This window comes from Copidosoma floridanum, unplaced genomic scaffold (genome assembly GCF_036245765.1).
Source record: "Copidosoma floridanum isolate Cflo_tuat_1 unplaced genomic scaffold, Cflo_Japanese_pri ptg000040l, whole genome shotgun sequence".
NCBI classification, from domain to species: Eukaryota; Metazoa; Arthropoda; class Insecta; order Hymenoptera; family Encyrtidae; genus Copidosoma; species Copidosoma floridanum.
Window position 1 is genome coordinate 6,483,408 of NW_028321917.1, and position 22,526 is coordinate 6,505,933.

The following is a 22,526-nucleotide window of genomic DNA, read 5'->3' on the forward strand; positions in this document are numbered from 1 at the left end:
ACAGTAGAGCAACAGAGATATTTTTTGACGTGGCTATATATGTAACCAGCTGCCTCATGCAGCAGAAAGCGACAGAGAAAGCAACTCAAAGTGTCTTACTGTATTTATGTACTATAGTAGATGCATAGGCTAGGTATATACATAAACTACACACAAATACAACAAGACACTCACATAACAATAATTCTTATGATTTTCCAATGATTTTCAATATTGGATTAGAGCTTCAGCTGTACCTGGATCCAAGGATCCATATAGGGCGTTTTTTTTATAGAACATTTCTGCAATTTTACGTGACAGCGAAATCAAGTTAAGCCCCTGGCACTTAAACATCTAGACTTTTGTTGTCTTGAACCGTATTTTGGCTGGATATGTAAGGGCTTGAGCATTGTCATGTTGCAGTGAATTTTGTTGATTTTGGATGCTGATTGTCACCGTTAGCAAAAATTGGGAAATCTTTAAGTCGCAGGATTATGTAAAAATAAAGATCTGTTAGTTATTTAATTATTTTTATTTCTCATCGCAAAGCTGGTTTTGTCAGCTACATCCCATTATGGTGATACAAGAGACAACAGGTTTATTGTCATGTACTCATGTGTTGTCACATTGTTTGGCTTTCTTGCATTTACATGATGTGATGTCACTTAAATAAAAATCAGACTATATAGAATATGCTTATCTTACAAATGTTTTAATTTTAATTTTAACGATAGTATACTATGTATTATGTACGCGATAATGGATGTTATTATTCGAGCTAGTTTTGGATGATCTTCGGTCAACATTAACACACTATATTAAAGCAGGAAAATGCTTACATTCATATGAATAATGTATGTGTGACTCATCTATTACCCTCAAGCTGTAAATATATGAGAATCACATTTTTTATACACATTTACCGTCCATTTAAGAAGTTCAAGATTTTTACCTTCAAATCAATTTTATAAGAATGTTTACTGAAACTAGTTGTCCTTATAACACTACACCTCAATAAACTGCAATCGTCTATTACTTTAACTTCTTCAACTTTCTGAACATAGTAACGAATAGCTTTTTACCCTTCACTAGTATTTAAGGCTTAAAATTCATTGTTAAAGGAACAGGTGCAAAACTGGTTTGAATAACAACATTCATCATTGATTACTACCCTTAAAATCGAAATTAAGACAATTGTAAGATATACATTACAATTGTTCCTGTACATGTAAGAACATTTGACCTTAATCAATTTTTACTTCAGAGGGCACTACCTCTGCATACGTTTGGTAGCATGGTAGCAACAGGATAGTGATACAAACAGTATTATAATCCTAATAACTTTTGGTTTGTCGATAGCACTCTTCTGCTTATGATGGCAGTATAAAATGACTTACTAAAATCAACCAAGCAATAGTCTCTACATTCGTTTCCCCATCCGGATTCAGCTAGTCGTACCTTTTTGTTTGATATCCATGAATGATAATCGGGTTAAAAAAGTAAAGATCCACCATTTTGTGGTGTCTGCCATATTAGCTTGAAAATAATTAAAAGGAATAATCCTACACTTTGAAATGTACCTAGTGGTAATGTTCATGCAAAATCAAAAGCTAATTTTAGTATAAAATTTTTTCATAACATGATCATGATTAAAAAGTAATTTCATTATCAATACATTCTTTTAACTATACATATTATTATAAATTATATGACAAAATATTAGAAATTACCGAAAAAATCAAATATAACTACCTTACAACTACACAAGTATACAATTTATTCTTTTAACTCGCACCCAATAGATACAAACTGAAACAAAGTATAACGTTTAAACTATGAATTGAAATACATCTCAAGTAATGTGTCTATGACTTCCATTTTCTGTTAGTTATTACTTTCTTTCCTTGCAATACTACTCTAAGTTATTAAAAAGTTCTGTAAAAATTAATAAAGTAATCGACAATCCGTATTTTACGCCAGCGTCTTCATTACAGCTTGTACATAAGTAAGCATCTCAGTTTATCATTTAATTTTTTTTAAATCATGTGGCTTGCCTTTGTAAAGTTTGTGTGTGTTATACAAAGCATAAAAATTGGAGTATACCATTTTTTTGCAAAACTGTCGAGAACTTATTACTTTTGGGATTATCCTATTAATATACTTTTTAACCATACTTTACAAGATTTTTTGGAAAAATCCAGTTATTAAATATTCTAGGCAGAACCAATGTATAGAAATGTATTATGTTTTTGTTAGAATGAAACGTGTTACCACTTATAAATTGTTCATTTTTTATGTGAAGACAAATTTCTAACCAATTATGAAGATGATCCGAGTTAGCCACATAATGTACACATGTAGGTATGTATTTACGTATCTACGTACTTATATATGTATATATGTATGTATACACGTAATCAAGTTGGGCTCAAATTTTTTCAGTAGTTTTGGGCTTAATATTGAAACTGATGGTCTAATAGCTTTTATCAGAAAAAGGGATTTCTCTAGCATTTCTATTGTAATGCTCCAGAAAAAAAAACAGTTTTTTCGTGATATCTCGTTTCACGTTCAATTTACATGACTGCGCTTCTAGAAAAGTTTATAGATCTCAATAAAATAAAACCTTTTTGATCATGTATTTTACACCAGCATGCAAATATCTTTTTTTTTCAAAGTAAGTTTTTCTTTATGGTATCGTCCAAGTCTTAGAGAAAACCTTAAATACAAAAATTGTAGATTTCGTTAAAGTACACTTTTTTGTATGGACTATTTCAATCTATATCGTCCTAATCCTTGAAACAAAAAAGTATATTTGAACATTGTAAAACTCATTTTTCTTGAACTTTCATTACTTATCAATAAATTTAAAAACTTGATGGTAATATTTTTTCTGTTACAGATTATAGCAACTCATTCGGTTACAAATATATAAGTTGATTTATTGAAGTTTGTTTTAGCATGTACTCGTTTGGGAATATCTTTATCCCATTCAACTTTACCAGATTTTACGTTTGAAAGTACTGGAAAATGAGGGCAGTACCAAACTTGTCCCCTGCAAATTATCCTCGTGGTTTCGCTCATGCTCCTCAAAGTTGTCTTGGTGGATGAAATTTTTTGAACACTGTATACAGCCGCAGGGCTTATTGCCCGTGTGAGTCCCCTCATGTACTTTGAGGTAAGATTTATCAACAGCATTTTTTGAATACGTTTTGCAGTCGTCAGGCTCATCGTTCACATGTACCCGCTTGTTATGTCTCTTCAGACATGACTTTTGAACAAAACTTTTTGAACACTGTTTGCAGCTGTAAGGCTTGTCACCTGTGTGAATCCGCTGGTGCACTGTAAGATTGCATTTCTGGATGAAACTTTTTGAACATAGTTTGCAACTGTAGGGCTTATAACCTGTATGAGTCCGCTCGTGCGTCGTAAGATGTGACTTCTGAGTATAACTTTGTGAACACAGTTTGCAGCTGTAAGGCCTGTCATTTGTGTGAGTCCGCTCGTGTATAATTAAAGTCCCCTTTTGGATAAAATTTTTATAACATACTTTGCAACTGTAGGGTCTATAATCTGTGTGAGTGTGCTCGTGCATTTTGAGATATGCCAGTCGAGCGAATCTTCTAGAACACTTTTTGCAGCCGTACGGCTTATCACCTGTGTGAATACGCTCATGATCGATTAAATTGCTCCTTCGGATGAAGGTCTTGTAACACACTTTGCAACCGTAGGATCTACGAGTTTTGTGAATATGTTCATGCACTATGAGATGTGCCATATAAGCAAATGTTTTTGAGCATACTTTGCAACTGTAAGACTTGTAATTAGTATGAATACTTTCGTGCATTTTAAGAGTGATGTTTGTTTTGAAAATTTCACCGCATACGTCACAAGAACTGCTATCTTCGGCCATATTTGTAAATGACGTGCCACAGGAGTATGGACCAACTGAGATTCAATTAACCAAGTAGTAGCTTTGTTGTCGTTGGTGTTGATGGTTTTTTATACGATGACATTCTTCCTTTTATTTCATAAGGTGACAGTGTAGTTGACAGCTTGTTTTTCTGTGTAAAAAAATTGTATGGAGTTTTTACTGATTTGTAGTGAATTGTTTACAACTGTCTTAAAATAAATTATACAAGATTGAAACGTAAGATAAATTTTATGACGATACATGGGTCTGAAATAAGAACGTAAACTTTTTCTAGTGCGAGCAGAGCTCAAAAACATCAATCACTTGTTTTTTAAGAACAATTATTAATTTTATATACTACCTCCTGAGAGGTATAATATAAAAATATTTTAAAAGCGCAAGAACAGCTCACTTTTATTCGCTTTGAGCGCAATTCCGAAATCGCGCCCCCACTGGAAACTTTGAGAACGATTCATCGTTATTAGAAAAGGTAATTATTATGAAATCGAGCTTCCAGCTCCATTCAACAGGTGGCCAACCCTTAAATGTCGCTTTTCTACAAGCATGTGGAAATCAATTCATAGTACTATCCTTTTCCAATCACGACCAATCGTTCTCAAAATGCCTAGTGAGGGCACGATTTCGGAATTGCACTCAAAGCGAATAGTGTATTTGAGGGTGGGGTCCAAAATAACAACAGTTCACTTCAATTTTGCAGTAAAACTATTAATGCTCATTTCAGCGACGTATATTTCGACGACAACGATAACTCAGTGCAGCGACTGTTCGTTATTTCGACAGCCAATCACAAGGCAGTTTACTTTGACTTTCTTCTTATACTGCTTCGTGATTGGCTGTCGAAATAACGAACAGTCGCTGCACTGAGTTATCGTTGTCGTCGAAATATACGTCGCTGAAATGAGCATTAATAGTTTTACTGCAAAACTGAAGCGAACTGTCGTTATTTCGGACCCCACCCGTATTTAATAGCGAAATAAAATTTTATATGTAACTATTTGACTAAAAGATTTTTTTAGGTACTTAATAATTTTTTCATAAAGTGTCAGAAATACTTAATGAAATCTTGAGCTATGAGTTTCACATAAATACAATCCACAGTTTTTTTTATCATACTTCTAATTACATTTTGCGCTCATTATCGAGGCTCATTATATAATTTTATTATTATTTAAACTTTTTTCTTTTTACTTTAAACTCCAAAGTTAGAAGAAGTTCAGTTCTTTTTTTAGACACCACTTAAATATAATCATGTTTTACTTCGAATAAGATGAGTGAGAAAATTTTTAATTTATGAGTTAAAAGGCTCAATTAGGTCTTTGCATGAAAAATTCTATTTGGCCCGTCTGTATAATTTTGAAATATAATCGACACGTATTTTTCCTTTTTTCTTAAAAATGAAAATTGAAAAAGATAAAGTACTTGAGAATAATGGTATTTTATAAGTTATAGAAAATACGGAAAATACTATGTATATGTGACGTTGTGAAGTATACAGTACACGTGAATTTTCAACAATTAGGTATGAAAAAAATGAGCCCAGAAACATAAAAAACGAGTTAAAACTTTTAAAGATACAGCGTTTTGCAAGAAGTATCGAACATACAAATAACCTTAAATAACGCATAAACAGTTACATTAAATTCGCTCAAAATTTAACCTTGTCTACATAAAATCAAAACCAAGTATTCCTGAAAGTTTCAAAAAAAAGTATTTATTCTTACTCCAGTTACAGTAAACAATCAAAAATTATTATGACGTCATATACATAAGGAGCATATGTATAGCTACGAAAAATAGAGAATATTGAAGGGGCTATATCTTGTAAGGTTTTTAATAAAAAAAAAAAAAAGAAAAAACACGTGTTAGTTATTTTTCAAAATTACATAAGACGGACCTAATATAATTTTTCATGCAAAGATCTAATTTAAATAACTTGATGAATTTTGACAAATGACCCCGAGTATTGTTACTAGCATTTGCTCAGATTGTTGAAAAGAGCTGATTAACAATCACTTTAAATATTTTTACGAAAAAACTTTCAGTGAAAAAGTATTTTTTGGTCTTATTCGCTTTGTGCAGTAATCTGAAACAGCGACACCTGCACGATAAGAAGAGGCGAATTGGCGAATTTGACCATCGCAGCCATCGCCTGGCGATAGTTGATAACACGATTGCATAGCCTGTTATGGGCTGCAAACTTTGTTAATTATTTTTTGTAGTTTTAATGCATTTTTGATACCTAAGTATCTATTTTCAGTATCAAGAGTTCGTTTTGAATAGATAAAAACTATTATTTCATAGTTGAAAGAAATAAGGAAATAAATAATATAACAAAAATTGTTTTCTGTTTAAACCAAATAATATGAATTCTTAACACTCAAAATTCAAAGTATCAAAAATGCATTAAAACTGCAAAAAATAATTACCAAAGTTTGCAGCATATAAGAGACTTTGTATTAGTGTTATCCAGTATCGCCTATTCTTGCCGTTTAAATGGCGCTGTTTAAGTTAACTACACACAACGAATAGTCAGAAATCTACAGAATTTTTGTACCGTGTGTTAAGAAATGTCATAAGTTTGTATTTATTCGAAGGCATATGCACATCTTGTAGGCTAGTTATTGTTTGTCATTACGATTCTTGGAAGACTGTTTTAAAATTAATAACATTAAATCAACAACGTGATAGCAATAATTTCACTTTACATTAATTTATACAATTTTGGTATTATTTGATCCTGTTTATCGCTAGAATTATCTGTAAAATGTTGGGGCTGAAAAAAAGGCTTTAAACAATTCAGAAGATAGTTTTAACTGTACTCTATGTGATTAATTAATTTCCAAACAGATTAAAAGTCATTGGCAATCGAAAAAAATTATTTTTACAGTGGTGGTTTATGTACTTCTATTAACTAATTAATTAGTTTACTTTGTTTTTAAAGCCTTTAGAAATAAAATGTCCTTAAATTGGAAAGTCAAAATGCTTCATGAATATACTGAAAGTATGTTAAATTGTATAAATAGAAAAACTTGAAAAAGGTGCTAGCAACCCATGTATAATATGCCATCAATAAACACATCAAAGATAACATGGTAGTTTGTAAAGCTTTTTTGACAGCGTTATTTTATACTACACAAATGATTGCGATTGCAAGTATTCCAATAAGGTGTATTGGTAAGTGAAATAAAATAGAAAAATCCATGGCAAGTTAATTCATAGTGAATTGACCAAACGTTTCAAGATTTTATCATTCAATTGTAGTTAACAGGCTGTTGCTAGCCAGTATTTTAAAGTTTATACCTATGCTTTCGTCTGTCGTACAAAATTTTGTATACATTTCTCAATTCACTGCATGAAAAATCTCAACACCTTATACAATTATACATGAGTTCAAGACAAATGAAATTATTGGAGAATGTATGTGATTCAAATATTAACAGCACAAAGACAGACAGGGCTATCTCGTATCTATTAAAAAAAGTAAAATATCGAAGTAAAAGAGAAAAATGCTCTATTTTACACGTGTTGGAAGAACATTTTTTCAGAAAATCTTTCGATCCACTAGAAAATTTTCGTACGTACTACCCCTCTCATTCTCCAAATCATTGACTTAGTAAATAGTATACGAAACAAAAACTTACCTCCGGCTTCTAAATTTTTAATCATAAGGTTGAATGGCCGTGGTATTATTGAAACACTCGTTAAATAAGATTAATTATTCTTTCAACTTTTGGCGAAACAACAAGCGTTTTTTCGTTTTGTATTTGTTGAACTATTTTTTCCAGCGATAAATGAGAAACTACGATCCATACAGCTAGACAGTGGTATCGCTTATACTAAACTAATTCTAGTGTATGGTAACTTTACATTTTCAATGAAGCGTCACATATTTTCAACGCCAAGAGAGATATCTCTAATGATGACTTAATAACTTTGATAACTTTAGTACTTTTTATTGGTCAATATACTTGTTACATTTTTTTATAATTCAAAGCAACTAAGCGTAAAAAATACAAGTACACGTTCTATACGTATGCTCAACTAATACAATCATCCAAATATATTACTATACCAGCGGAGAATAGCAGATGCTGTTTAAAACCTTACACTATCCACATCACAACTAAATACTTTGGGAAATATATTGTGCCTTGTTCTCCAGTTTATTGGTTTATGCGACGGTGATTAGTAGTTGTTTGCTGTGCTTGTAAAGACGAACAGCATAAGTCGAAAATAATGAGGTTTCTTGGTAACAGTGGCCTGACGAAAGTCACATACAGTTTGATAAAAATAATTACTTGTTTCAAAGTTCATTGTGTTAATCCATGTTTAAAATTTATCTGACCAATACGTGTCTGTCTCACTTGTCTGTGAGGTACAAGAACAAAAGTAAGCCGCATTGGTTTGATAAACGAAAACTATTATTCCTTCAATCAGCTTCTTCAACAAATGCTTTGTTATATCATCTGCTAGTTTTAAATAATTTATTAAACATTCAATATGTAAAAACAATCTAGATGTTTAAAAAAATAAAACAGGTGGAGTTCTCAGCTCTACATGCTGAGGTTCTTATTTTTTTGACAAAACCAATGTTTAGGATTTTGAAACTTTTTTCGTTGCCTACAGTACAAAAAACAAAATTAACCTTGATTGAATAACATTTTAAAGTGCAAGAACAATTCTGAACTAAAGCCATCTGAGCTCAGTTAAGATGTATTATATATACGGCTGTTTCAGTTAATCAATGCGGAAATTAGAAATTTTTTCTAGCTGGAACTTGTTTCTAAGCTTTTCTAGCTGGTTCTGCACTACTTGGTAACGCAGATGTAGGCTCTAATGTTGGGGATTGTGGAAGACTACGAGGTTGAGGTGGACAAAACTATGCTCGGGATTAGTTGGGTGAAGTTAAAATATTGCACATCGGTAAATTAATGAGTTGGATAATGGAAAATGGGATGAAAGGTAATCTACGTAATAAGATAAATAGTAATCGAGGTTTACGATAAACATCCCTCACACGTAAAAATCACTGGAGTGTTACGGGTAGAAACTACAATACAAAAAAAAATTTATACATAAATGAAAATTGCCACAAAATATGTTTAGTCTGAAAAAGTCTGATAGCGTATATGGTTTCATTTAATAAAAAAATGTATAACGCCAACTACTTTAATAATGTGCCTTGAATAAAAAAAAATAGTTCTTTTATTACCATGAGTAAACATATTTGACTTTCAAAATTGATATTTTTATTGATTTTTATAAATTTAATTCAATACTCATTTAATTCCTTTTTTTAGTGTCCAAATTATATTTGGATTTAATTTGATATTTCAATTATCTTTATCACTACATTTTAATAGCGAAATAATGACTTGGTATCAACTCTTATCGACTAAAAATGTATCAATAAAGCGATAAAAAAATAACTTATTTTTGTTTTGGCCAAGTATACTTGTATTATAATGAGTGATCTTAGTACTAAGTTAATAAATTAGGGTACTCTTAGGAATAAAAGCACCTTGAAGAAGGTTACCAGTAGTTAATTCAGATTTAAAATACACTGTATGTATATTACAAAATAATATTTGGGAGAAAGAATTAATCTAATTTACTGGTAATATTCGAGTAATAATTTATTAGGCACGATGTTTTTGCAGGGGTGCTTTACAGTTTGGCTCGAGTAAAAATGTAAAGCCTTTTATAGTATGACTATTTAGTAAAACCGTTTTGAGATTTTTGTCATATTCTTTGCATTTTTTTATAACTATCTCCATGTTACATGAAGTCAGCAAAATATATTAAAAGACTTTTAAAATTTATATTTTTTTTCTATTACTCTTTCAAATTCCAACGTTGCACTATAATTTTTTGTCTATGACAAAGGAGAAGAGCCTCCAAGTTAGCCCTTTGAGGAATCAATCGAGCCCAAATTCAATGCAATCCATTGTAAATTGAAAGAGAAAAGTTACATTTTCTAATCACGAAAGAGTGTGTCAGTGTGCATAATCTGAAATGTAACTTTTTTCAAAAAGTAATACATTGAGTTATCTGAAATTTTGACAGAGCCTCTAAAATAAAAAGACAAACGCCGGCACTCTCATGGTCTTTGAAAATATACAGTTCAAATTATGAACTTACTCAACATATGCAGATTTATTGGTTATGTAATGCCCTTTACGATAAAAATCAACTTTTAAAACTTAGCAACTGCAAAACTATGAGAAGAGCCGCATTTACCATTTTATTTCAGAGGCTCAATTTAAATTTCAGATAATTCAATACATTATCTATTGAAAAAAGTAACATTTCCGGTTGTGCACACTGACACACTCTTTTATGATCAGGAAATGTAACTTTTCTCTCTCAATTTGCAACGGATCGCATCGAATTTGGGCTCGATTGATTCTTTTAAGTGCCAGCTTGAGGGCTCTTCTCTTTATTTTAGATTCAAACAGCTAGATAATGCATTATTAACAATAATTTCTCACAATAGAGAAGTTGGTGAAGTAGAAACTTCGGCTCATATACTGTATGCCTTTAAAGAAAAAACATTAGTTAATAAGTGTTTCCTAACTTAAAAAATTTTGAGAAGTAAGCATTTTAAACGCTTTTTTGTGAAGCCAGAATAATGGTATTTATTAGAATTATAAAGTATGAATATTTATCTTTTGTTGGACAAGATAAAGGGTTTAACATTTTCCAGATTGTTTCCTCGAATTTTTACTCTAAGTTTACTCAAAATCTATTTTTCTGACTGAGAAAGCAGTAAACGTCCAAAGATTAAAAATAACGCTTAATGATGAAAAAGCTTTATTTATTTGAAATCATATATGAAATATAATCATGGTTATTTAGATTTTGAGTATAAGTATTTTTAATTACCTTCATAGATACCTATCGTATTTTAATTAAAATATTTTTATAATTTAAAATGAAACTTGAAAGATTCACAGGCATGATTTCAAATATTATAAATAAAATCTTTTTCATTTAAAATCTTTTATATCACAGGAAAAAAAATAGTTGACAGTGAGTGCTTGGGTACTTAAGTATGAGGTTATACTTCTATGAAGTTATACGATAAACAATTTTATTATTTGTATAAAAATACCTTCTATGAAACAATCTTGTGTACAAAGGTTCTACAATTACATTATCGTTGGAAAGAATATACCTACGTTAGTTGGGTGTAACTTCAGTTAATATTTTAATATTTAATACATTAGCGATTATAAACTGTATGTTACATCACAATACAATATAAACAATGTATGTATACGTATACATCCTTAAATTATATAGTTGTATTAACGAAAGTGAGTCTTAGCTCCCCCCGCTCCCCCTCAGCTTCCACTCAGCTCCTCCACAGCTCCCCCTCGATTCACACAGTTATTTCCTGTTTTAACGTTATTTTTGATCAAATTATATTTAAGTAACCTCCCCCCCGCTCCCCCTCAGCTCCCCCTCCACCTCCTCCCCAAAAAATACTTATTTATTGAATGTTTTACCATCATAAATGTTAAAAAATATATGTAATTTTTTACCCAAGTCATACGTCGTTTTTAGGGTTTTCCAAGTCACTGATCATAGGTCTCCCTCTGTCTATTCGCTCCCCCTTACTTACTATATGTCTCGGAAGTACCATTATTTGTTTAACTTGATTGAACTTTTACATTTCAAGTCTCTTTCTGGTCCATATTTACTCTACCCAAATATAAAGTTCTTGATTACCTGAGGACTTTATTTATAAAAAGACAGAATTCAGGAGAAGGTATAATTAAATAGACGAACACAATTAAGCTTTTAAAACAATAATTCATTCTGTTACCTTAATGTTGTGACATTTCAAGTTCTTTTTTTTTTGGCTACAAATGTAAGCCAGGGAAAAGAGCTCTGAGGAGCACGGGCAGTCACAACGGCTTCCTTCTCAGTGGTCGTGTCCCAAACGACGTTCCCTCATTTTCCCGACTAACAATGACCGGTTGGTTATCCAGGGAACAACCCGAAGACGAGATATTCTTTGGTCAGTGGCGTACCTCCCTCCAACACGATAGTCTTCGTACATAGAGACTTCAAGGGTAAGAGGCAAGCTACCCGTAGCCAGCTCTCCATCATCAAGAATAATGATAAGGAGTATCTGCAAGTTTTACCACTGGCACTTTTTAGGGCCATTATAAATAATTACGTTCCTTACTTAACCATCAATTTCATCGGTTCTTTTTAGGGACCACCTAAGTGTAAACTACCTTGCCAACAAATACATTTTTACTACCATTTCTGGAAGCGATTTGTTGACTAAAAGACTATGTTAATTAAAGACGACCATTATTAAACCAAGTCAGTCATTCACTGGCAGACGTCACGAGCGGAGTTGTTCGTCGCGAGGCTGAGAACCCCAGTAACCGACGACCCTATATTTCCCCTCTCGACTCTAAGCATTCAACCAGGAATCACTGATCCTCTCCAAGGTCTGCGCTGGGCAAACCTATAACAGCTATGAAGAAAAAAAAACTTGAGCCAACGGGACAGCCTCCACTGGACAAGTATCACTAACCAATCTCCCCATCTTAGATCACCAAAACAACTGAATCTGCAAAAAAAATGGTGCTTTAGACACCAACGTCTTTGACTTTATACCAGGAGACGTTGGGAAAGAGCACTACAACTAGCTCCAAAGCTTCGGACTTTGTAATTTTTCTCCAGTATGGGGCTTCAACAACCGGCCAGAGAAGATTACCCTGAGGTATCCAGGCAGTCACAATTGCTGTTAACTGCAGTCAAGAAAGAGTTAACTTAAGAAGCTCACCGGTCTTTTTTCGGGCCATCTAACGTCGAACTACCTGGCCCACAAATATATATGAACTTCACAAAGTTGACAGAAAATATCCTTTAGGGGTCACAAAAGTCGCAAGAGGGTGAATTGGAAGGAAAACTTTAAATGTATCTAATGAATACAATTTCAGGCGTCAAGAAACTGACGCAGAAAATTTGTTAAGATTGAAATGGCAGCGTCAAAATCGACAAATAAAGAATCCATTACGTGAGAGATCAGCTTTTCATTGTACTTTCACAGTAATCTCTTAAATCTTTCAGTTTCTTTAAATAAGTAGAAAATTTATTTGTATTTTTGTGGCGATAAAAAATGTAGAGATTAAGCTCCAGCTCTGTTAATGAAGTTGTAAAATAAGAGAAAAAAAATTTTTTTTAGTATATATTTTTTGGGGGTTTTAAATCCTAACAGCTTTAAAAAATTGCCTATTTCGTAAATCATACGGAAGAAACTGCAAATCAATGGCCCCTTATGGCTAACGATTATTTTATGGCATAAGGAACGCACGGTACTTTTCAGGATAATTGTATTTTTTTTAATTTTTAAGTATAGCTTATTATTTGACCGAATAAATTGTATGGATTCTAAACGAATATGTTTTTAATAAGAAGATTTTTGTTCTGAGGAGTGTCATCAATATATCTAAAATTCCTAACTGAAAACGTTTCACGTTACATGTCAACACACTACTGTGTTTTATTTAGTAAGTCTCGGGCGAAGCCGATACGGGGCGCCGATAGTATTTAATGTGAATAATATTTGTTCAAAAAAACCTAGTATTATGAACGTTCTGAAGGGACTTATATATTTATATATATATTATGCATCAAATGCATAAAATACTAATATTTAATGCGTAATAACGCGCCTTATCTGATTTTATCTACATAACCATATTTATGCTATTTAAAATTTTTTCTTTGTATTTATTATTGAAAAAATATATTTATCATTTGTGAAGTCAATTAAAAAATTTAATAATTCAAAACTGTGTTTCCAGTAGTATACTTAATGTAGACAGTAAATTTTTTTTTTTTTTTTTCTTTGGGAGGAAAAGACTTATAGTAAGTGTCTTCTGTTTCATGGAAATCTATCGTTTTCTAAATTCCAGCCCCCCAAGCACGCAACATAAAGAACTTTGTTCTTAAAAAAATACCCACAAAAGTTATAGCTTGTTTAAGTGTGCCATTTTGGATATGTTAAATATTAAAAAGTTCCAATTTAACATGTAACTTTACGGAAAAATCACGTAAAATTGCTTCTTTATGATTTGTAGAAATCTCACAATTTTTGGGTGCAAAAGATTAATTCCAGATAAACATATCAAATTTTCAAATAGATCCATAAGTTGGTTTTTAAATAAACTTAGAAAAAACGGATCAAATATACGTGAAAGCATGTATGGAAGTATAAGTACATCTACATGAGAATTTATTTCTTATTACATAGGAAAGTTGCTCTACTAAAAAGTACTAATTGCTAAGTTTTCGAAAAAAAACGTGTAACTAAAAAAATTAGTTCATTGTTACATCATTAATTTATCACTGTCATTCATAACTAAACCAAATTAATTAATAAACAGTAAACTATAATTTACACTAAAAATTAGTTATGAACCACATGATAAGAAGAAGTAATCGAAATTCTCGTATTGGGACTGCTCACAGCAGAGTAATCATCACATTATTTTAGATACATTTGTATTTGATCAAACGAATTTATAAAATTGTTTGAATTTGCAAACTCAACGGTGCAATTACACGGAGCACGGAACGGACAATATGAAACCATTCAAGACTATGTGAGGGACAGAAGGATCTCTTCCTTGCACCCCTATTTCTCTCTCACTCTTATGGGTTCAAATAGTTCCGTGACTATGTAATTGCGCCTTGCTATAGTTAGATGATAGCCGTACAAGGTGATAGCTTCGAGTGAAACTCAACTTAGCTTCACGCGTCATTGTATCAATGGCCCAGATTGTCACGCGTATTCTGACTATTTGGAATTCTTGGAGTAGACTAATTGGTATCTGAAGTACATTATTGCAAACAAAGTTAAAAACACAATCATATGCAACAAAATACTTAAAGTTCAAAACACAATATCATTTTAATAAAGTACTTGAAAAACTTATAAGTTTAATAAGTTATGTGAAATGAAGTATTTCTTACTTTAATACAAGTGTTGTTTAAAAATTTTTTTGTATATAAATAATCTATGTATTTAGTTTTCTTATCTGAAACGAAATGTTTTAAATATTGTGTTGAAATAAGTAAATATACTAATACTCAAATTGTTTAATTAAAATCAAGTATTTGTGTTACATTATTTTATTTCAGTTGCTGCTTAAGATACCACGAAAAATATAATATTTAATTCAAATGTTTCATTTAAAATGAATTAAATTGTCGCAGATAACTTCTTCAAATTAATACCACTGCCCATTTCCTAATCTCCTAATCAAATTGAAAAATTCATTTTGATTGTTCGAAGGACTAGATTGATGTAAAATGTGGTGCATCAATTTCTATGGATTTGATTAAAATATTAAGAATAAATGATCATAATGTTCTTTTCGTCCTCGTAAAAAATAACAATGCCATTTGTTACGCATTTCAACTCATACGTGCGTCTGAATTATTGATATGTTTTGTACAAGTTTCCCATAGGTAATTAAAGTTCTGAAAATACTCCGGCAAAAATGTTCTTGGAATCAATCGTAAAAGCGATATACATTTTAGCTTTCTTGCTTCATGTAGAAAAGCTCATTTTTTTCGCATAATTGTTTTTTGCAGTGCAGATTAAAACTCTCTTGACAAAGTGCACTTTTTAAAACAAAATGCAAGTCACTGGGAAAAAAGAGAGTTTTATACCGGCTTTCCTGAGCAGACGTGACAAAAGACACTAAAGTCTTTCGTTTTAATTGTGTCCGCGGGCGGGTTGTTCATAAACGCGTCGGTTAAGCCGCGCCAAGAAGCACTTACGTTATTATTTTTAATGCCACTCGAAAAACTGATGCACGTTGGCCCGCGTATTTTCACTTTATGTACCACCAGCACTTTTACCCAATAATCAATTCATGGAGATCTGCATCAAATCGACCCGAAACGGTCCACTCACTTCCTACACGAGGAAACAAGGGCCGATCAAGATACCTTAAATTTCACCGCAGTACCAGGCACTCGGTAACACCTCCTCGCCCCTTCCTCAGTCCGGTGTACGTACAACGCAAGTACGCGTGTACAGCCGTAAACAATCCAAGAGGAAAAAAAGCACGTACGCGACAAACGAAAAAAGCGAGAGAGAGAGAGGGACTACAGAGCGCAAGCGCCGGCCGCAAGCTCTCTCTCTCTCCTACTCCTGACGTCCCGGTGAGGTGCACAGTTCCGCGAATACGAGACGCCCACCCGCGGTAGTACGCGTTGCTCCCTCGCGTCAGGTGGTCCACGGCCGATCGGATATCACTGCTCCGTTACATTGTACGCGCGCGTGGAAACGTACTCGTTGCGGGAAGGTGTTTGTGGTGTCTGGTTGGGTGTCGAGCCGTACCGATTTTCGGTCCCACGAGCGCGCGGACGAGCGTCCAATGCTTGGAGGGTAGGCGAACTCGGTGCAAGGCGCCTGCAGCCTGTTGCGTGTAGATACACCCGTTGAACGTATAACTGCGGCTTTGGCGAGCTAAAGGACCATAAGTGAAGTCACACACGTGCGGTTACGACGATGACATTGTACGGGGTATGCGTTGCGACACTACAGCTTGTGGGCTGGGAGGCGGTGGCCAGAGCGAGTTTTGGCAGCGATTAATTGTACGCGTCTCCATGGATTACTGGCTGGATGTGACAGAGGTAGGCATAGATGGGACACGCGACGGGAGGGTGATGACTCGTGTTTCCCTTTTTTTTGTTTTGTTTTCGCTCTGTCATCGTGAGGAAATGGAAGAGAAAGAGATGGAACGAAGTGGGTGTACGGGGATCGTCGACCTTATTCTTCTTCCTCCAGTAGACGCATCTATCTTGAAGACTTTTCGATACACGCCGGGACGAGCGATTGCTCATATTTTTTTTGTCCTTCCTCTCGCGCTGCGGCGCACGTGATATGTTAGAGTCATCTCGAGTTGGACGCGCTGTTGGCGTTTGGATGGACCCCTTCTCTTACTTTCTTTCTTTTTTTCCTTTCTTCTTCTTTTCCTTGACCATTGTTCCTTTGCCTTTTTTTCTTCTTCTCATTTTCGTCAAAAGGGTTTGCTTGAGTGCGTGCTATCGTCGTTGTCTTACTGCACTCCTTTGCACTTTTTTTTTGTTTTTCTTTCTGTTTCTCGTTTGTTTCCCTATTTTTTTTTGGGGGGGGGGATAATTTGGGGTAAATTGGGCACTAAACTTTGGGGATATCAATGGCATTGTCACCTCAAAAGTTATTTGATTTCTTCAACATTCAATGAAATTAGAAAATTGCTCTGCCAAATACACCAAAGTTGTAGTGCGAGAAAAAAAACCGCATTTTATCAGGAGAGTGACCTACACAACTGCCTCAAAACTTACTCAAACGAGCCACATAACGCGAGCGCTAATCGGGGGGGGGGGGTGAATCCCATTTAACATGCATCGCTTAGCCTGGAAAGAGCATCCCTTCAAGCTCCCACTACCCCATTGTTTTTTTTTCCCCACAATCGAGCTTCGTATCTCAGGATGAGCTCCCGATTCCTCCGATGGATCAGAAAGTTGTTTGATAAAACAAGAAGGGAAAAAGCGCATCAGCCTTTGAATCTCCAGATTTATTGGTTGGCGCAACCCTGCGCTCTACTACTGTCCAAGATTCGTGGCTGAAAGAGCTTTCGTAAGTACGTTTACACTCCCGACACACAGTCCGCAAACTTCTAATCGAGACCTGGATGTACGCGAGCTTTCGAGTATAAGGACTACGGTGACAGGTACTCACGGATATATTTACAGGCAAAGTTTCGGGGGAACCCATTTCACAAGTGAGTCGCTTCGGACACTTGGTATCAGTTTTCCACCACTTGACGCTGGACGGGTTGCTTTCGCGGGTTTTGCGGAGAGTAGTTTGAAACTGGGGTCGGAACTCTGACCGTCCACGAGTAAGGCGAAAGAGTGACTGTTGTCCACAAGAAAAACGAAATTCAGGATTCTTGGGATGATGTAATGTTAAGATACTCATTTTCATTAGCTCAAATTAGTTGGTAAAAGTGTTGGAACGACCACCTAACTACATTTTCAACATTTTTCATGGTCGAGTGAGCTGCTCTAATTAATTTCGCTTACACGTGTGACTCGAGCCGTGTTTGTTGAGGTGAAATTCTCTCACCAGATGTTACTCCGTGTGGGAGAAGCTTGCAGTTTCGCGTCACGGATCACGGATTACAACGCGTTCACAGCCCAGAGTCTACCCAACAAAGTGGAGACAAGGGATGTATATGGACAATGCAATGTACTCTACCCCCCTTTCTGTTTTTCACTTTGGGTGGCCTTGCATTGCTCGCTAGGTTTCATAGCCGTATGATGTTGTTTCATGGCGTTTGTGCATCAAGTCCTTGCACGTGTCCATCTTAATTGAAAGAGATAATTACAACCGTAATCATTGATGCATAAAACTTTTTCGAAACGTACCGAAGAGTTAGAAGATGGAAAAAACTTGTTGACCTTGCTCGGCACCGAGTACCGTTATAATCCGTGAAATTCCTGTAAAAAATATCTTTGATTCCCCTCCTTGCTAACATGTAGTGAAAAAAATGCACGTCACGTTGAACCGGGCTCAAAACTTTTTTACTTTGATCATACAACCTAAGGTTATTCAGTAACTTTTTCCATAAATCGAAATACACACGTTGGTTAAAAACTCTTAAACTGTAACTGCATCGTCATAAAGAGACAAATTTTTTCGTACGGCCTCTCGCGTAGACACGGTCAAATGGGCGCGAATATCATCGAGCCTGATGTCAAAAAGTGCGTCCACGAGACACGATTCGGGCGAATATATACCTTGGTGCGCGTGAGAGAGCGCGGGTGCGTGTTTGATGTGCTGTGTGAAGTGTTTACCGTCGTGTATTTGCCGGAGGTTGCCAAGCTGCGAGGGGAGGCTCTCGCTGAGGGTGAAATGCAAATTCGGAGCTCGACGTCGAGCTAGTTGGGCGCGAATGATTAGAGTACGGATTCTGGATTTACCGTTTGGCTGTCTGTGATTACGGGATGTTGTGCAGGATCGAGTACTCGCGAGATGAATTGACGCACAAACATCTTCGTGGTTGGGTACGAACAGCAAAAGTTTCGTGCGTTTTCGGTACCAGTAGAATGAGTCGTGTATGGTCAGACTTTCATCGCGTGATTTCTTCATTTCTATCAGACGCAAGCTATAAAGTAAATAATCGCTCTTTAATACAAAATACCCCTGGAACCATGAAATAAAGACAAGTAGAGGAATTGCATTCATCTTGACAAGCGTATACGATATGTATTCTATTACTCACGTCAGCTCATGGTAAGCCACACATCAGACCACTACTCACACACACGGCTTGGCTACAGTTAGATCTAGATTTTTTAAAATCGTGGGTGTAAGTACGAATGTTTACAGAATATGTACAAATGTTGTAACTGACTTAGTGTGCGGATCGATAAAGTCATCGCAATGACCAATTTGTTTCTATTTGAATGTTGATGAGACTTCCCGCAGACTCGTCTTACGTTTCTTGATGTTTCCCGTCACTTCTATGATATCCAAGTCCATTGAGGCTTGTTTACACTCCTCCCTGTGGAGAAGGTTGGAGAACTATGCGTATACTTGATCACATATGGTTAAGGAGGTTCGGTAGTGTTAGTGGGGAGAAATCTTAGAGAGGCAAGGGGAGGGAGAGCGTCTGGCAACGTTTTTTCGGCTGATAGGACGTCGTCTACTGTTGTTGTCGTCTACTGCTGTTGTCGTCGTCTACTGATGACAGTGTACATATTTATTCGGTTGAATTTTTGACAATTAAATTTTCAATTACAAAAGGAGTTTTTACTATTCATTACATTTCAAAGCACGCTCCAAAAGCAGCGTTGCCAAGTCGTCTGCTGCGAGCACATTTTTTGCTGTTTTTTAATAGAAATTTGTGGTAGGGCTCTCTCAAACTTTTACAAAATATTATTTTTACAATATTCTTTCATTTAAAAAAAAAAAAAGCAAGTTCATTTAGCCGTTTTTTTTTTTTATGTGAAATTTGAGTGATTTCTCCATAAGCCTACATGTTAAAATATTGTTTTTTCAGGTCAATACATCTTGAAAACGATGTGGTTAAGCCCTTCAAAAATTTAGCTGTAATTTGATACTATTATCCCAAACAACATATCGAAATTTCAAAAATTTTCATTATAAAAAATTATCACTACCGAACCTCCTTAATTGTATAAAAGTGTTGTTGTTACGTTGCAACGGAATATACATTGGTGGACGTGTGAAGGCGATGTATTACGATACGTTAGAATTACACGAGACCTTTTTTATTAGGATTTCATGCAGATGGGATCGTCAGGACATGCAAATTTTTCTACCGACAGAATTGTTTGGGAATTGATTGAAGCAACAATTTATTTAATTTTTTTAAGAACATTTTTGCAAATCCTTTTTCGGACCAAAAAAACAAAAAGCTTTGCAAAAACTTAGTTTAATACAAATACTGCGTTACTATTATCACCAAGATTTGATGCAAAATCAGATTGAATACATGAAGGCTAAATAAGTTATCCACGTTTCGAATTAAATTAGTAAGATGTTTACATGGTAGACCCCTCCAAATCCCGTGAAAAATTAACAGCTCAATAATTCGAAATAAAAAACAGGAGGCAGCGTGGATGCTCGCGCGTACAAGTACGTATACCTTTTAAAATAAACGTTTTAACGCACAAATACATACATCAAGAGATAATTTCGATTTATAAAAAAAATTAAAAAAGATCCTTGGCTTTTGCTGACACGCTACTTCAGAACCACGTAACTTTTTTCATCCCACAGGTCTTTGTTATCAACTTTTTCCGATCGCTCGTCCTGTTTGTTATGTCGTTATCGGCCTTCATCGCCGCAACTGTCTCGAACACACTTTTTCCACTGAGCAATCAGTCGACCTTCTTTTTTTTTTTATTCTTTGGTACATCATGTTAGGCCTTTTTCGAGTTTACCTTTATTATAACTTCATTTATTTCTCTTTGTTCTGAGTTTCGTAATCCAGACCGTCGTTATATCTCGAAAATTTATTTGCTCACGTTTTTTCTGCTAGCCTCGTTGACTTGTTTATTTCGTCATATACACTGCAACCCTTAGTCCAGAATCCTAGATCATGTGCTCATTAGCCCTTTTATTGCTTCTCACTTTCAGCTAATTAACAGATTTAATTAATTTTTTTGCAATGAAGGAGCTTACCTTATGCATGTACTAGAACATGAGAATTTCTTATAAAAAAAAAAGTGAAAAATTCTGTTTTTGTACAATTTTATTCAGCGTTGCACGCTGAGACTATTATACTTATAGTTTGAATTTTTTTGCCATCCATACTATTATAAACATAATTTATTTAGATTCATGATCGAAAGGAGCGAATGATTACAATTTCTGGTGTTGAACTGTTTTTTATTTTTATGATTTTGAATACACAGTACATCATAATGCGGAATAATTGTTGACCAATTTCGTCATCGAAGAAGTTAAATTTTATATTTTTATGAGCAATGCAGCTTACTACAATATGATTAAATGTATTACATTGAATAAACTAGATGTCTTATTAGTGAAACGCTGCATTGAACTTTCAGAAAAATAATGTATTTACAAGCTACGAGTGGTTACAGTAGGGTCAAGCGTGTTCAGAGTGGAAATATAGGTAAACAAAAATATGTCGATTATTTATGCTCAGCGTACACAGGGGGTGTAAGGCACTTGACGGCACGCACCTTTTGCTCGCTCCACATGCTCAAACACACGTGAGGCATCAGGCGTGAAAAAACTGCAGCCTCAGTATGTGGAAAAGAAAAACGAAAGTAAACAAAGGCAAAAATAATATACAACACTCCCCAACCCCTGTAAGCTTCAATTTGTGTCGTTTACATTTGGGGAAAAAGAGAAGTCCATTACGTTGTAGCTTACGTTGTTTTCTTAACCCATGTCCATATTATGCTGGCCTTTAACACTCGTGGTATAAATATGCGCGTATTTTCCTCACTTTTTTCTTCAGCTATATTCCTCTTTTGCTGACTTTTCAATTAAGCGAACAATTTTCACGTACAAAAAATAAAAGCGTATGAATGAAACGTGCTATGAAAAATATGAATAACAAAAGTAAGACGATTTTTACTGAAAAAAAAAAAATTTTACGAAGTTGAAAACATGATTCCAACTTCTTCTGAACAACAGATTTTAATTGCTTTAGTTTGTTTCTTTTGGTGTAAGTATCGAATTCTCGTTTTTGATTAGTTTGTGAATATTTTTTCAACTCGTTGTGTTACCATTCGTCATTTTTATGAGTTTCTACACAATTTTAATCTCTCGAAAAACTGACAAAAACTCGTAATTTTTTTTCAACTCAAACTGTAAGGTCAAATCAACGTTTTACTTTTGACCCTCATGATTGGTAATAACATCAGGAAACAATCACCAATGGCGGTTTATGGCGCAGTAATTCTATTTTGCATCATATTTTGCACCGTAACGCCATACACGATTCTCCTTGCCGGCTCCAATGTATCCACATATGAAAGCACCAAATACTGTATGACAAAGTGAAAGTGAAGACCGAAAAAT